General features: G+C 37.9%; 1 protein-coding gene across 1 annotated transcript in view; it reads right to left on the minus strand.

The window, feature by feature from the left end:
• Positions 1-17895, minus strand: part of LOC126584785 (serine/threonine-protein kinase STY46-like) — a 50957-nt gene that overhangs the window by 13850 nt on the left and 19212 nt on the right. The window lies entirely within an intron of this gene.

Here is a 17895-nt window from a genome sequence, read left to right on the forward strand (position 1 = left end):
ACGAAGAAGATTTCATTGACTTAACCAAGTAATGAGGTTAAAGATGGCTAATTTTGTTGTCTGTCTGAATAGCACTAGAGATAATTCTTGGAAGTTTGATTAATGCATCTAATTAGACTACTTTCAAGTACATTAACAATATTGTACTAATGAATAGCTATTCAGTCTAAAATATTTCAATTGAAGTAGTTTGTTATACTAATTAATATTTAAGATAAAGTTTATAAATATTTTTTTTTTAAAACTAAAGTATATTTAGTAATTCACCTTTATTTGTTAAGAAAATTAAATTAATGGCACATCAAGTATTACACCCTTTTTGGTCATTTCACACAGTCACAGTTGTTTTACATAAAAGTTTACCAAACACTATAATACTGCTTTTTTTTCTTTCCAAAATCACTTTTACAAAAAAGTTTACCATATACTCTGCTGCTTTATTTTATAATTGCTTATTCTCACAGCACAACAGAAGCAATTTTTTTTTCAAAGCACAACAATACCAAACTAGCCTTCGACTCATGCTCATCCGCCTCTGTTATTTCTTTCTATTTTATTTTATTTTATAGTTGGGTAACAAATTAATTAATCTCGAAATGTCATGTGAACTTATACATTTTTTTTTCAATTTGTCATATCAACGAAAATTTTAAGCGATTTGTCATATTAACTTTTCAAAATTATTAATTCGTCATCTCACACGAACACCGTTAAGTTTTTCATCAAAATATGTCATGTGTCTCACTGTTGACCCTAAAAACTACTTAGTTTACGTGGCGTGCAAGCCGAATAGCTAATAAGCTAACTACTTCATTCGGTTGAATGCGAGGCATGCCAACTCGTCGGTCAATCTCGGCCGGGGAGTGAATGAATGTTGATGTGGCATTAGGAGCGCTGAAGGAACATGTCTCGGCCTTAGGGTTCTAGAGCATGCAGATAAGACTGCTAGTTCTGCGAAGTTCAAGAATTGTCGGTACTAGGTTCGGCAACGGTAATTATATTCGTGAAAATATAAGCGCGCCGAATCGACACCAGACTGTAGGGACACAAGTACTCAAAAGAGATGTGTGTCTTGATTGTAAATATGGTTCGGTCATCTGAATGCTGAACTCTGAAATGCACTTGTGAGTATCCAATCATAAAATATCAAATTTAGCTTTCAGTGTGCCGAATATGAAGTAACCTTATAACACCTCACTTTGTCGAGAAAACTAATGAGATGACCTCTTCCAACAAGGACTCAAGAAATCCTTGACCAAGACTTGGATAGATAATCAGTCGTCTTGAAGCAGTGTTGTTTATCCAAACTGAAGATGCTCCTCAGTCGGTTGATTCTACGGCTTTAGTGCTGTTATCCAAACTGAAGATGTGTTGGCGAAAAAAGGGTAAAATAAAAATCTCAAGATGTTTGAGAAGCTTTACGTAGAACGAGAGTTTATGCCGGTAGATTTGTGTAGGGTTCTGAAACTATGTTTATATAAAACCCGATACAATTTGCGCAATGAATCCTTGGTCGCGCAAAGTGTGTTATAAATGGGAGCGTTTAATGCGTGGCTGACCATTTTCAGCAACACTTTGCATAACGCATATGTAGAAAAACTCGTCGCGCAAACTTTTGGTGCCAAACTTTATTTACCCGCATTTGCTCGTGTGATGAACAATAGTAATTGTCGCGCTAAGTCATCTAGCACGACGAAATTGGTTGTCGCGCAAAGTTTGTTTTTTTTTTAATTCTTCCGATGTTTCCGCGACGTAAGTACATTTCCGTCGCGCAAGTTACACTTATGTGATGAAATATTCTTCGTCGCGCAAGTTGTTTTTTTAGTGATAGTCTCCTAATTGTTTGGAGGAAGGGTGGATCGCAAGATATGCACCGAGGGTTATAAGTGTAATTTCGCGTTGAAAATTAGAAAGCAGTTGAGTTTATACTTTGTTTGTACCATACTTGACCAATCCCAAAACTACCGAGCACCAGTCAATGTTATACCGTCAAGGACCCAGAAGAGTTTCCCTCCAACCAGGAGGCCAATCACAGCACGACACGTGTCGACATCAGAACCCAATCATAGCGTGACACGTGTCAACATCAGAAGCCAATCACAACACAACACATGTCAATGTCAGAACAAAGTTAGAAACTCTCTTCTATAAAAGGAGATCATTCTCCCACAATATTTCCTAATGTCATTTGTACTAAATCATTCACTAGTGCTCACTAAAGGAGAGGTTGAACCTATATACTTGTGTAAACCCTTCACAATTAATGACAACTCCTCTACTTCGTGGACGTAGCCAATCTGGGTAAACCACGTACATCTTGTGTTTGCTTCCCTATGTCTATTCATTTTACATACTTATCCACACTAGTGACCGGAGCAATCTAGCGAAGGTTACAAACTTGACACTTTCTATTGTACCAAAGTCCTCACTGATTTTGCGCATCAACATTTGGCATCGTCTGTGGGAAGGACACATATTCCCACTTTTTTCAGCTTTGTCAAGCTGGTTTCCACCATTCGTACACTTTCTTTTGACCAGGCATCCCTCTCAACATGGGGAGCGAATGAAGCCATGACACACAGAATGACATCCCTCTTGCACCTAGTGTGAAGCAACGAAAGAAGGAAGGAAAGAAGCTCGCTCTTCAAGCTAAAGTCGATGAGTTGGAGGCTCAGAACAACAAGATATCAATAAAGAATGAGATCATCCAAGAACAATATGAGAAGCTCTTCGAGACGTTCCACGAAACTAGGCGTACTTAAACACGCAAGCTTATTGCCCTTGTGGACATCAACCATCATCTGGGTGCCCCCCAACACGGAGGGTCACTTTCCTTCGACATAGGTATCCCTGATGAGGAGCGAGCTAATCATCAAAACATTGATCAACATGAGACTTCTCTCAATCCAGCTGCTTCAACCCGAAGCAGGAGAAGTAGAGGAAGACACCTCCTTGCATAAGGGTTGGAAGGATCGAAAGCCGTTTATTGTGACTGCCGAGACTTCCTAAAACAACATCGAGAGAATCCTCTCCACATAAGCTCGAAGATCAATGACCCAAAGGTTTTTGAAAGACTTAGACCCCTCCCATGACCCAGGCCAGCTGCCCATCTAAGGAAGGAACGACATGTCCCAGAGGAACATGAAGGTACAGGGGACTCGGAGGTATTCCGACAGACTCGCCCTAGAAGTCAATACGGCGAGTCTAAGGAAAAATCACATGCTCTTGCTTAAACTTTCCTACTTCCGAGAGACGAATGAGACTGACGGAATAAAATTCCAGTGGTACATAACTCCACTCAGGACCCCCTTGTCCTACAGCTCATTGAGGAAGTAAACAAGTTGAAGGCCAAACGTCAAGCTGAAATACCTGATTGGAACCAACCCAGGCCTGACCCTTTCACAAGGAGGATCCTCGACACCCCCTTCAAGCGAAGAAAAAACAAAAGCTTGGTTTGCAACTCTATACTGGAAGGGAGGACCCGATTGAACACCTTAACCTCTTTGAGTCCACCATGGCATATCAGATGTACACCGACGAAGAGCAATGTTTTCTCTCCCCTTCCACCCTCTCTAACGGAGCTCTAAACTGGTATTGTCATATTTCACTCGAGACAGTAGACTCATTTAAGGAACGAAGGAAACTGTTTGTCTTTTAACACGTCTTCCAGACCGATCGCTTACATTCTGCAGATGACTTGTACACTATTCGTTAGAAACCGGAAAAGTCACTATAAGAGTATATCGGTCGCTTCAGTCATGAGTATTCTCGCTGCGCTGAGGCAGATGTCAAGACCGCCCTCAAAGCCTTCATGGCAGGCCTACGTTATTGTTTCTTCAAGTACATGATCAATGCCAGCACTTGGAAGACTTACTCTGAGGTGATGGCACAAGCTTACAACCACGCATCCGCAGAAGTAAGGACATACCAGGGGAACCCCCATATGGTTAACCCCTATCAACAAGTGGGAAGTGGAAGTCAAGTTTTACCAAGTGAGGAGATCTTGGCCATTCAGACACCCATTGCATCATCTCTTGCCTCATTTAGCTACTCGCTAAGTCACCAAATGTATTTGTCTCTTGGTAAGATGAAGGATTTTTACTCTTAGCAAGCCCATTACATCAAGAGGCATACAAATTCGTATCAAGACAACCAGGGGTGAATGTACCGTCGACTATTATGACTATGGGGCAAGCCTCACTCTTTCAAAGTGGAGGACTAGGTACTGAAGGAAATGCTATTATAAGAAGGCATACACAACAAATGTTTTGACTCTCAACCGCTTGAGATCTTTTGTCACACAAGCCATTTGGCAAATATTTAAAGAAGAGGGAATTCAGAAAACTTCTTATAAGTCTTTTGCATTCCTAGCACTGGAACACTTGGTCTACACTGACCTACCCCTATACTCCAACTCAGAGTTTCAACATGCGTACTTTGACACAAAGTATGTGACACTAAGTGTTACAACCAACACGGTTCACATATCGAAAGCATGGATCCCTTCATGCATAGCAAAACATTCATAAGTATCACTCATGTCAATCAACATAAACATCATACATTCCAACACATTCATACATAAACATCATACATTCCAACACATCTATACATAAGCCAACTGTGCTTCGAAAGGGTTCAACATACTTTGTGTCATTCGACACTTGCTACAATGTGCCTCGACACCTTGCCCTTATTCTCACCAACCAGGTGATGAAATGTGAAGAAGGAACTCATCTTCATGCCACCAACCAGGTGATGAAATGTACAACTCGTACTCTTTTTCATGCCACCAACCAGGTGATGAAATGTACAACCCGTACTCTAATATCATTTGGCAACTTGCCACTCATGCCACCAACCAGGTGAAGAAGGAACTCATCTTCATGCTTCCAATCAAGTGATGAAATGTACAACCTGTACTCTCTTTCATGCCAACCAGGTGATGAAATGTACAACCCATACTCTAATATCATTTGGTAACTTGCCACTCATGCAACCAACCAGGTGAAGAAGGAACTCATCTTCGTGCCACCAACCAGGTGATGAAATGTACAACCCGTACTCTCCTTTATGCCACCAACCAAGTGATGAAATGTACAACCCGTACTCTAATATCATTTGGCAACTTGCCACTCATGCCACCAACCAGGTGAAGAAGGAACTCATCTTCGTGCCACCAACCAGGTGATAAAGGAACTCACATTCGTACCACCAACCAAGTGATGAAAACAACTCACCATTCATTCCACCAACCAGAAGACGAGTGGTACAACTTGTACATGTGAACTTCTAGCATTCACAAATAATCAAAAACCCTTAAGCATTACAACTCAACTAGGGGAGCACTTATGCCTAACAAGAGTTATAGTCACCAACAAAGTCTTATTGCAAGCCAACAATGGCTTCAGTGCATGGTATACGAAGATCAAGCTCTTCAGCCCTCTTACATCTGCTTTAGACATTTCTCATCTGTAACAATGCAAACACTATAACTCGTAGAAAGCTTCACACACTCTTGATCAAGACTGTTCGAAGTAAATTCAATTTATATGGTTCATCCAAACCTTCAACTATTACAAGGTATGACTTGCATCATAATCTCTTGCTCAACAGTGAGGAAGCAAAATTTGTATATGTTGTCTCTCCCACATTTTCAAATTGCTAGTTTTCCCAAAAAAAAAGAAAAAAAGAAAAAAAAGGGAAATTGGGAAATTCAACAAATTTCTAGTTTTCCCATAAGAAAAAAGGTAATTGGGAAATTCAACAAACGCTTCAACAAATGGAGGGCAACTACAAATGCCAAAAGCTTCACACACTCTTGATCAAGATAGTGTGAAGCAAAATCAATTTACGTTGCCAACAAGAGCTTCATCAAAGGAGTTCAACCATAATTCTTAAAAGCTTCACACATTCTTGATTAAGACAGTGTGAAGTAAAACCAATTTATGGTGCCTACAAGAGCTTCATCAATGAATGGCAACCACAATTCTCAAAATCTTCACACACTCTTGATCAAGACAGTGTGAAGCAAAACCAATTTATGGTGCCAACATGAGCTTCATCAATGGAGGGCAACTACAATTCTCAAAAGCTTCACATTCTTGATCAAGACAGTGTGAAGCAAAACCAATTTATGGTGCAACAAAAGCTTCACACACTCTTGATCAAGACAGTGTGAAGCAAAACCAATTTATGGTGCCAACAAGAGCTTCATCAATGGAGGGCAACTACAATTCTCAAAAGCTTCACACACTCTTGATCAAGACAGTGTGAAGCAAAACCAATTTATGGTGCCAACAAAAGCTTCATCAAAGGAGTTCAACCACAATTCTCAAAAGCTTCACACATTCTTGATCAAGACAGTGTGAAGCAAAACCAATTTATGGTGCCAACAAAAGCTTCATCAATGGAGGGCAACTACAATTCTCAAAAGCTTCACACACTCTTGATCAAGACAGTGTGAAGCAAAAACCAATTTATGGTGCCAACAAAAGCTTCAACACCAAAGCTTCATTTACAAAGTTTCAACACAAAAGCTTCAACTCCAAAGTTTCACCTATAAAAGCTTCAACACAAAAGCTTCAACTCCAAAGTTTCACCTACAAAAGCTTCAACTCAAAAGCTTCACCTACAAAGCTTCAACACAAAAGTTTCAACTTCAACTCCAAAACTTCACCTACCAAAGCTTCACCTCCAAAAGCTTCACCTACAAAAGCTTCAACTCCAAAGCTTCACCTACAAAAGCTTCAACTCAAAAGCTTCACCAACAAAGCTTCAACACAAAATTTTCACCTACAAAAGCTTCATCTACCAAAGCTTCAACTCCAAAGTTTCACCTACAAAAGCTTCACCTACAAATGCTTCAACTCCAAAGCTTCACCTACAAAAGCTTCAACTCAAAAGCTTCACCAACAAAGCTTCAACACAAAAGCTTCAATTCCAAAGCTTCACCTACAAAAGCTTCAACTCTAAAGCTTCATCTACAAAGCTTCAACACAAAAGCTTCACCTACAAAGCTTTAACACAAAACCTTCACCTACAAAGCTTCAACACAAAAGAGCTTCACCTACAAAGCTTTAACACAAAAGCTTCACCTACAAAGCTTCAACTCCAAAGCTTCACCTACAAAGCTTCAACTCCAAAGCTTCACCAACAAAAGCTTCAACTCCAAAGCTTCAACTCCAAAGCTTCACCTACAAAAGCTTCAACTCCAAAGCTTCACCTACAAAGCTTCAACACAAAAGTTTCACCTACAAAGCTTCAACTCCAAAACTTCACCTACAAAGCTTCAACTCCAAAGCTTCACCTACAAAGCTTCAACATAAAAGCTTCACCTACAAAGCTTCAACACAAAAGATTCACCTACAAAGCTTCAACTCCAAAACTTCACCTATAAAGCTTCAATACAAAAGCTTCACTTACAAAGTTTCAACTCCAAAGCTTCAACTACAAAGGTCAAAAGCTTCACACACTCTTGATCAAGATAGTGTGAAGCAAAATCAATTCATGGTACCCAACAAAGCTTCAACCTCAAAGTTTCACTACAAAGCTTCACCACAAAAGCTTCACCAAATGGAGGGCAACTACAATTCTCAAAAGCTTCACACTCTTGATCAAGATAGTGTGAAGCAAAATCAATTCATGGTACCCAATAAAGCTTCACCTACAAAGCTTCAACACAAAAGCTTCACTACAAAAGCTTCAACAAATGGAAGGCAACTACAAATGCCAAAAACTTCACACACTCTTGATCAAGATAGTGTGAAGCAAAATCAATTCATGGTACCCAACAAAGCTTCAACCTCAAAGCTTCACCTACAAAGCTTCAACACCAAAGCTTCACCTACAAAGCTTCAACACCAAAGCTTCACCTACAAAACTTCACCTATAAAGCTTAAATATATATATTTTTTTTTTGGAAATTCGAAAATTCGAAAAACAAAAATTCAAAAAAAAAAAATTGAAAATTTTTTTCTTTCGAAAATTCGAAAATTCAAAAAAAAAAAAAAAAAAAAAGGAGAGCTTAGACCTCCTTTTCTTTGGGTCTAACAACTTTCATAACAAATGTACATGAAAGAGGAGTTTTGAGCTACCACTTAGAAAGGAAAATGGTGAAGTTTTGTTACTTTGGAAACTCGGCTACTAGCAAGACACCTCTTTCGTCAATTCCCTCGACCGGAGACTTGGGAGACTCTTACCATATGCTACTACACCTCGGTACTTAGAAGTTTCATGATTACTTAGCGTCTTGGATCTTGCAAGTCCCCAACCGAGAAGCTTCCCTCACTCAAGAACTTAGGGGAGCACTGTTTGTACCATACTTGACCAATCCCAAAACTACTGAGCACCGGTCAACAATATACTGTCAATGACCTAGAAGAGTTTCCCTCCAACCAGGAGGCCAATCATAGCACGACACGTGTCGACATCAGAAGCCAATCATAGCATGATACGTGTCAACATCATAAGCCAATCACAACACAACACGTGTCAATGTCAAAACAAAGCTAGAAACTCTCTTCTATAAAAGGAGATCATTTTCCCACAATATTTCCTAATGTCATTTGTATTAAATCATTCACTAGTACTCACTAAAGGAGAGCTTGAACCTATATACTTGTGTAAACTCTTCATAATTAATGAGAACTCCTATACTCCGTGGACGTAGCCAATCTGGGTAAACCACGTACATCTTGTGTTTGCTTCCCTGTCTCTATCCATTTACATATTTATCCACACTAGTAACCGGAGCAATCTAACGAAGGTCACAAACTTGACACTTTTTGTTGTACTAAAGTCTTCACTGATTTTGTGCATTGACATACTTAAAGAATTCATAAGAAGAATCCAAGTCACCATCATCAATGGTTTGCTTTTGGGATCATTGCCACTTGGCTTAAGATGGGCCACTTGATCATATATATATAGGACACCATTTTGTCTTTCATTTCTTTTGCTTTTTTTTTTTCTTTTTTTTGAAACAAGTGATATTATCTACACTAAGAGAGGGGGGTGGGCTTAGCCTCACAATGGGATAACAATAATGTGGTTCAAACTCACATTTACCGAGAATCGAACCTAAGACCTCTCACTTGTAACAACCCGTCCCTAATTATTACGTTTTTTTTATAATGCACAAATTTATGAAAATGCCATTCGATACAAAAAAGTTGACTTTTGTTGACCGCCGTGTCGTGTCACGTAAGATCCATTTTCTTGGCTTGTTCTTGTAGTACTCATCCATATAAACATGTAGCCGTAAGAGGAATCAGATTTGGATTTACGATGAACGTTTTACGGAATTTGAAACTTAGGGGCATTTTGGTAATTTTGCAAGTAGAGATATTTTCCACCTTGGACCACTCCGAGCTGACATGTGGCAGCTCCTTCCCCAATCTTCTGGAACTCTCTCCCCCTTCTTTCTCTCCCGTGTCTCTCTCTCTCTTTCTTTATAAACCGACATCACCACCATCCTTCATCGTACTCCAGCGAGCCCACGACATTATCACTACTTATCAACCACTCCGACGAGCATCAAGAACCACCACCACACTCTGACCTTCCCCGTCTCGAATCCATATTGAGGCCCTGGAACTCGACAGTGGCTAGGCCCCTGTTCATTGCCTTTCCCGTCTAGCCACGGTGAGTTCTCACCCTTCTTGATGTAGATAAATGTCGAGAATCCCTTTGGTAGTGTCTTAAGGTTGGAATAGGGTAATTTTTAAGCTAAACATGCATGTTGGATGCAGAAATGAAGGGGGAAATTCCCCAGTTTTTTGGCGAACATTTGATGGCTTTGAGCCTTTTTTCCGGCTAACTTCAGCCACAATCGAGGAAACCAAAGGTATGGTTCGATTCCTTGTCTCCCGAGCTTCAATTTGATATTTTAAGTTGCAAGGTTTGGTTATGTTGGGAGCTCGATCGGAGCTCGATTGTTCCTTGATCGAATTTCAGCCTTTTTCTTCTTTGGGTCTGGTGACCCATAAACCTATTCGAGTCGATCGACCCTTGAACTAAAAACCTGACCTATGTATTTAGCCCGAAGCAGTGCCAGCCCAATTAAGTAGCCTGGCCTAAACCTTGGGCCATGTAAGCCCAGCCCAAATCCAATTAATAATCCGGCCCAAACCTTTGGGCCATCCAATCAACCCAACCCATTAACCGTTAACCCATGTGACCCAAACCTTTTCCGGTTTTCGGTCGAGGCCCCTCCTAGACTAATTTCAACTCCTGATTCTAAATTTGGGCTCTGTTTTTCCCAAATTTTATCGTATTAGTAGAGTTTTATTTAACAGGTCTCTATTGGTGTTTAATGGCGTCGGTGGAAAGTGACACCATCATCCCTAGTTCAAGCGGCTCCTCGGTGGTGGAATACTTGTGAGTGGACCCCTTCTTAACTTATATGTTTTTATAAAATATTAGCCTAGCATGAATTTCACATTTCATGATTTGAATATGTTTTATATATTGTTTTCCGGATTTCTATATTTACAGTTTATGAAATATTTATGGCTTATCAAATTTATGTTTAATAAAGGTTATGAATTAGGGGATTTGCGTATATGAATTTCTATGGCTTTCGAATATGATTCATTTTATGGATATATGATTGTGATTTATCTTGGATTTATGAGATGAGATTTGGAGATATGTTTTCGGTACTTATCTAGTAGGTTATCATACAGCATATCCACACAACATGGGTATGTAGATGTATATGGCCATAGGACACAGTTGAGGAGATTTATCTATATAGCTCTTCTCCGGCATAACCCGAAGTCGTACAGCTTCACCTACGGGTGATGGACCATGCTTTCGTCACTGGCGTAACCCAGTAGACATAGTTGAGGATGTTATATTATATATATCTCTTCTCCAGCGTAACCCTGAGTCGTACAACTTCACCTTCGGGTGATGGACCATACTTTCATCATTGGCGTAATCCAGTGTCGTATAGCTTCACCTACAGGGTGATGGACATGTATTGCCTTCAGGCGAATGAGGAGTAGATGATATTGATAATATACCCCCAGCTTCATTAGCCTGGGGCTAATGTCGGTGTGTGATGTTATATATCCTCTTCTCCAGCGTAACCCGGAGTCGTACAACTTCACCTTCGGGTGATGGACCATGATTTTCTTCACTGGCATAACCCAGTGTCATACAACTTCACTTTCGGGTGATGGACATGTACTGCCTTCAGGCGACTATGATACCCTTAGAGAGTACAGTATGGACAAGATTTTCGGAATTGCCTTCGGGCGGTTTTACTATCATCTCCGAGCATTGTTTTATGCATACATGTTTTACACATATTTTTCAGTGCATGCTAGAGTTTTCAAAAAACTTACTATATGTAGTATTATATGTGTTTTCAAAACAGGGGTTAGTATGTTCATAAATAAAATGGTTTTCGTATTATTATTATTATTATAAACTTTGGTCCACTTATCTTTTTTGTTTTTGCGCCCCCTCAGGAGTTAGGGTCGAGGCACATGATCCCAGCGTCAGGACACTTCTGCATAAGTATTCTCGAGTTTTCTCATTATAGGTATCATTCCTTTGTTTGTATATTTTCCTAGTAATTCTTCCATATTATTCTTAGTAGTTGTATGCTCTGAACATGTTCATACTTTGGCATAATCATTCTAATTGCATATATTTTATTTCTATGCATGTTTAAAATGGTTTCGTCACCCTCGGATGTCGGCCAACACATGCTTACCCTGATATGCTTACCCTGATATTTAGGAATATCAGGATTGGAGTGTGTCATCACTTGCAAGTGAAGAGATTTTTAAATCAAGATAATACTCAAAAATTAAAAATATTATCCAGCCTAAGTAGGATTCGTCCGAGATTAAACAATCACGTTGGATGAGGAAAACAGGCATCACGTACAAGCTGCTGACCTGCAGGACCGGACAGGGGATTCGCATCCTCCATGGGAATAAACCGCCCTCAGGAGTTCGGGTTTGGTAGATCCAGCAGCGTGGAATGTGAAGTGTACTAACGACGTGGAGCCACATGGAGACACGTGGAGGGAGAATTGAGTAAATTGGAAAAGTGGCCCTTAAGTGCAACGAAAGGGCAAAAAGGAGGGGAATTTTGGATAAGGATCGAGAGAATGGGAAACGAAATGTAAATGTGCTTTCTTTGTCCAAAATAATAAAAAAATCATGGTTAGTGCGGTTGTGGATGAGTTAGAAACTATTAAGAATAAAATTATATTGACCAGATTATATGTAATGTCGATCGTGAATGAGCTATTAACTGTTAAGAATAAGATTATATTGATCAAGTCACATGTTTATCAACGATTATAATAAATCACAGTAAACGGCCTCGTGAAAATATAGTATAATATAATAAATAGGATACCTCAGACTTTAACAAAAATAAAAAACAAATATAATATAGTAGGTAAAACGATCATGCACGACTGATGCTAGTCTAGCTTATAAACTAACTAAACTCATCAATGAGCAAGCAACAACATACAAAGCAAAAGGCATATATTTCTATATCTTGAGGATATTTACCTAATGCCTATCAATGACTATGATAGTGTAACGCGATTATGCACTACCAATGCTAACATAATTTATAAACTAAACTCATGAATAAGACACACTTATATGTAATGAGGATATTCCCTAATCAAGTGATGGTTATTCTTCAAATCTAGTCTTTCACATCATCCAACTAGCTTCGAATATTGAGCCCGCAGAATACAAAGTTGTGTTTCCAAACGAGTACATTACCACTCGAAGCACCCACACTACCACATCAAATACAAAACGTTGAGTGCGATAAACTACAACTTCACGGTACATACTGTTGTAATATATATTGCGCCTTAGTATGTGGGACTCACAACTTAGTCCATGATGTATATAAGAGGTGAAGGAAACCCTTATTATATAAAAGGGATCCTGCACTCTCACTTGGCAAAGGATGACATATATGGCAAAGAGAGCAAACCCTAGCCTCTATAGCCTCCATGTACATTGTAACCTTCATTTACATAGTGAAACCAAATTGACACCAGTGTGGACGTAGCCCCAACTTGGGATGAACCACGATGTATCCTCGTGTTCTTGTGCATTTGTGTGATTTACGATCAGATTTACGTTGGTATAAGATTGACCTGATTTTGTGCATCACCACATATGTTAATAATCGAAGCACCAGCGCTATCCAACATTTGTATTTTTATTGGAGCCAAGCATCGAAGGAAACCATTAAAGTGTTGAGCGAGTAACTAAGACAACACTACATGAAAAGCGATTAATAATCACGAAAACATAGTAACTCTTGATTGCTATTGCTGGAGTAACAATTGTGTCACTGATAAGAAAATAAAGTGATAAAATGCGGTGTTAATGATACACAGTTTTTGACATTTTACCACTTTTCTCTCATTAATAACAATATTATTGTTACTCCAACAACAACCAAAAGTTACTATTTCTCTCTTTTTCTTGGCGGAGTGTTTTCTCCATACCAAAGGGTTGAATAAATCAGGAACAAAAATATAAAAAAGGGTTGGTTAGTGGTTCCAAAATGTCCCTGAAGGAGCTGTCCAGCGTTAACCTAGCTAACGAGTTAAAGATACGATCAAAACAACCATTGTACCTCACTGAGACATCTTAACTCGTATTCAAGTATGAGTGCATTTCTAGGGTTTTTCTAGTATGTACACTAAAATTGGTATTCGGGAGAATTCAGATAGTATATTCAAATCTATCATTTATCGAGTAGGGGTAGGTACACTTTGGTTTTGTTCGATTTTGAATGAAACAAAAACTGAAACCGATTTTTTTTTTGCAGTGTAGTTCGGCGTGGTTTTGAAGCTTGGACCCGAAATGGAACCAAACTATTTGGTTGCGGTTCGGTTCAGTTTCAAATGGTTTTGGTTTTGGTTTTAAACCATTTGCAAACTAAATGTTTTATGCCATTAATACAACATAATTACAAAAATTCATGATCACAATGCTAAAATTCAACTTGAAATAGAGTTTAACATTAAAATGCCTTATGGTATTAGTTTAGTACAACCCATTTGGAAAAGCTAAGTCTACCATACTAAAACTAAAGTTCATACAAACATCAACATCAAAATGCCTTATGATACTAGTAGTACAATCGAAAAAAAAAATTGTTCACGTAATTCAACAAAAAGTTTTGGTACTTCAAATCACTACTTTGCATCGTTCAATCCTTTCTCTACCCCTTTCCTTTTGGATGCTTACTCTTTGAAGGTTGAGGAGGCCTTCGAGCTTGTGACTAGCTTGAGAAAGCGATACTTGGGAAGACCTTGGACCTAGTGAAACCGGTGGCTTAGAAGCTATTGAACCTTGTGAACTAGAAGCCTGAGATTGCCTCGGAGCTTGTTGTTATGGTTGTGGATTAAGAGTAAGATAAGCGATACTTAAATTCAAATTGGCCTAATAACTCTACACAATACAAATACATAAACAATAAAAATTACATTAGTTGTTATAAACTTTAAAAAGCCTACAAAAAATAACAAAACACATTGCAAAAATAAAACAAATAAAGCCTACAACATAAATTACCTAATATTGGTATTAAATTATATATATTAATTTAATTTTTGCTCTGCGGTTCATTTCGGTACGGTTTTAGATGTTCAAAACTAAAACCAAACCGTTTTTCCATATTGAGGTTCAATTTCAAACAGAAACCGTTTTCAAACCGCAAAACTGAACTGTTCGGCGTGGGTCAATTTGGTTTGTGTTTTGATTTCAGTTTTCGGCATTTATATTCCCCTTTACATGTCCATCTCAACTGTCCCATTTTTAGGTATGGTATTTCATCAGATGTTTTATAGGAGTACTCCTCATCAAATATTCTAGTAAGGTACGTACTTATATTTATCTATATGTATATTAATAAAATTATTATTAATATTCTGAACTATACTATGAAAAGGATAAAGCAATTTAACCCAAAACACAATAGGTTGAAAAATAATCAGAACAATTCACCATTTGCTCTATGAATGGATATGATTGAATGATTATCGGGATCCTCACAAAGAGGATTCATAAAGGATTCTCGTTCCAAAGAACATATACTAATTCTCTGACAAATTATATCTTAATATATTATTTAAAAAAAATTATATTCTTATTATATTGTTGCAGAACTAAATTAAAAGGGCTGGCGCGTTCAATGAACCTAGACAACTTTTTCATTGTTCATTGAATGAGGACATATTTCCTCTTGGTAGCAAACGCTTCCATCGGTGATGATCGATTTATCCTTATTATGCTTGTTAATTTTCCCTAATTTTCTTTGTTTTTTTTAAAATGTTCCGTAATCTTAAGGCTAGACAAGCTACATTATGAATGGATATAATTATCCGCTAGTTCCACGATTTGATATGTTATTGAGGGAAATGTGTAATATATTTTATTTAGTGTTAAAATAAGTATCAAAGAGTGTCGTTCTATTTGTTATATATAATTATTGTGCACAGAATTTCTCGTGTTAAATCAAGAAATGTTGCTATTTAGTATTATGATATAGTGGTATTCCTCTTCACTTGTAAGTGAAGAGTCTTAGATTCGATTCTTATCAAAAGGGAATTGAAATCACATTAGTGCTAGCCTATTGTTAAGTTAAGCTCACCCCCTCTCCTTCAATGTAGAAATGTTTGAATTTTTCATCGGTAATGGTGTTCTTACAGCTTTGGAGTGTCATCTCATATTCTCAGGTCTCTATGTTTGTGGATGGTCTCAAGACTTGAATGCATTCTTTTGCTTATTCTTGGGCCTATCATGCTCTCAAATCCACCAGCACGATGGCAACTAGTATGGCCATGCTAAGAACCTCTTGGATTTAATCCAGAATGGCAGAATGTCCTATTTGATGTTTGGATCAAATCTTAATACTATACCGTTTTGCATTAGAAAAAAAAAAGTGTCACTATACTTATGTTTTTGACAAATGAAATGATAATTATATAAATTTCATCCAAATTATGATGAAAGGAGATTCAGACTTTGATGCAAAAGATGAAGCATTGCTTCATTTGGATGTCGTAAATTTTGACTTTCTTGTAATAAAATGAAATATAAAAATAGGACACGGTAATGATATTTCTTTTCTCTACTAGCACAAGCTCATGGTAGGAAAACAAGGAAAAAAAAGCCCTGAAAAAGATCAAAGTATCTCAAAGAAAAACCCTAAGATTGACAAGTGTTATGCCCATGCATTTATGGGAATTGGATCCTCTTCGAGGTAAAGCCTTAGGATCCTCCTGACCCACTAACACGGACTGTTGGATTTTGATCTAATGACTACAATTATTATAACTTTAGAAGGGCCCTCTATTTGTAGCCATTGGATCAAAATCTAACGGCCTGTGTTATTGGGTCAGGAGGATCCCGAGGATTTGCCTCGGAGAGGATCCAATTCCGCATTTATGTAGCTCAAAACACAATCAGTTAGAAGAATTTGTAGGTAGTGAGACTTGTTATTGAGAAGGGAAGAAAAGGGATCCGAAAAGTTTGAAATATCTACGGGTCTGTTTGTTACTCAACTTGAATCCAACTTTTTAAACTAAAAAACAATTTTCAAGTTTTAGGCCTTACAAACTTGTTTGGTAGAACTATTTTCAAAAATTGAACTCAAGACTAACTCAAAAATATAGTCTATTCTCTAAAAACATAAAAAGTGAGTTTTTAAACTTAAACTCACTCATTTCTTTTCTCTTCCTCCTCCCCTCTCACACCAAATCTCTCTCTCTCTCTCTCTCTCTCTCTCTCTCTCTCTCTCTCTCTCTCTCTCTCTCTCTCTCTCTCTCTCTCTCTCTTCTTCTTCTTTCTCTCTCCCCCTTCTCTTTTTTTTTACCTTTTTCGTCTCTCCTCCAATCCACTCTCTTCATTCTCTCGCTTCTTTCTCTCACTCATCTTCCTCTCTATCTCATCTGATCCTCTCTCTTCTTTCTCTTTCATCCAATTATCTCTTACTTTCTTTCCTCCTCTCCCTCTACCCCTCTTTTTGGATCTCCTTGTTCAGTTTGAGTTGTAAGATTTAAAATTTTTAAATCGCATATCAAACAAGTTTTTGAGTCTTAAAGAAAATTGTTTTCAAGAAATGTTTTAAGAAATGATAAAAAATTTCAAATAGGATACCAAATAAGCCCTACCCAACTCTTGTCCAATGTACCTTTTACACAACATTTTTCCACACAAAATCTACACACTTTTTTGTTTTTGTTTTTTGTTTTTTTGTAAATTAAAGAAGCTACTTTACTACCAGTAGAAGAACATGTTACACTCTTGTTTCTTGGTTTATATGCCACAAAAATTAACAGGCCATTTGATAACTATTTTATTTTTAGTTTTAGTTTTAATTTTTGTGTTAAGAGACAAAAGTACACCTGTGAGAAAATAAGAAAATAGAAGAGTGCAAGAAGGATTGTGGGAGAGGTATAAAAGAAATGTATCAGTACAAATAATGATAACTATAAATAGTTTACGTTATTTCACTTTCAAGCTTTTGTCTTCGTTCATTCTTCTTTGTTGTTTCCCTTCCTCCCACGAACCACCTTTTTTCATCCCTCATTTCCTTCATATGCTTTCTTCATATCTAAAGCACAATTGTAAAAATGAAAATAAAAATAATTATCAAACAAGCTCTAAAGTTTAAACTTTGGTGTAGATCATACAAGACCTAGTAAAACGCTAATCAATAAACTATGATACATTTTACAAATGGTGTATTGTCCCGATGAATTCCTCTTCCTCCCACTGTGTTTCAGGTTCAAATCCTCACCACTCCCCTTAATCGAGTTTAGAGTACTAATATCGTTGGTCAAGAGAAACCATGATCCATTCTATAGTTTCAACAGAACCA

Source organism: Malus sylvestris, chromosome 10 (genome assembly GCF_916048215.2).
Source record: "Malus sylvestris chromosome 10, drMalSylv7.2, whole genome shotgun sequence".
In the NCBI taxonomy this organism is placed as follows: Eukaryota; Viridiplantae; Streptophyta; class Magnoliopsida; order Rosales; family Rosaceae; genus Malus; species Malus sylvestris.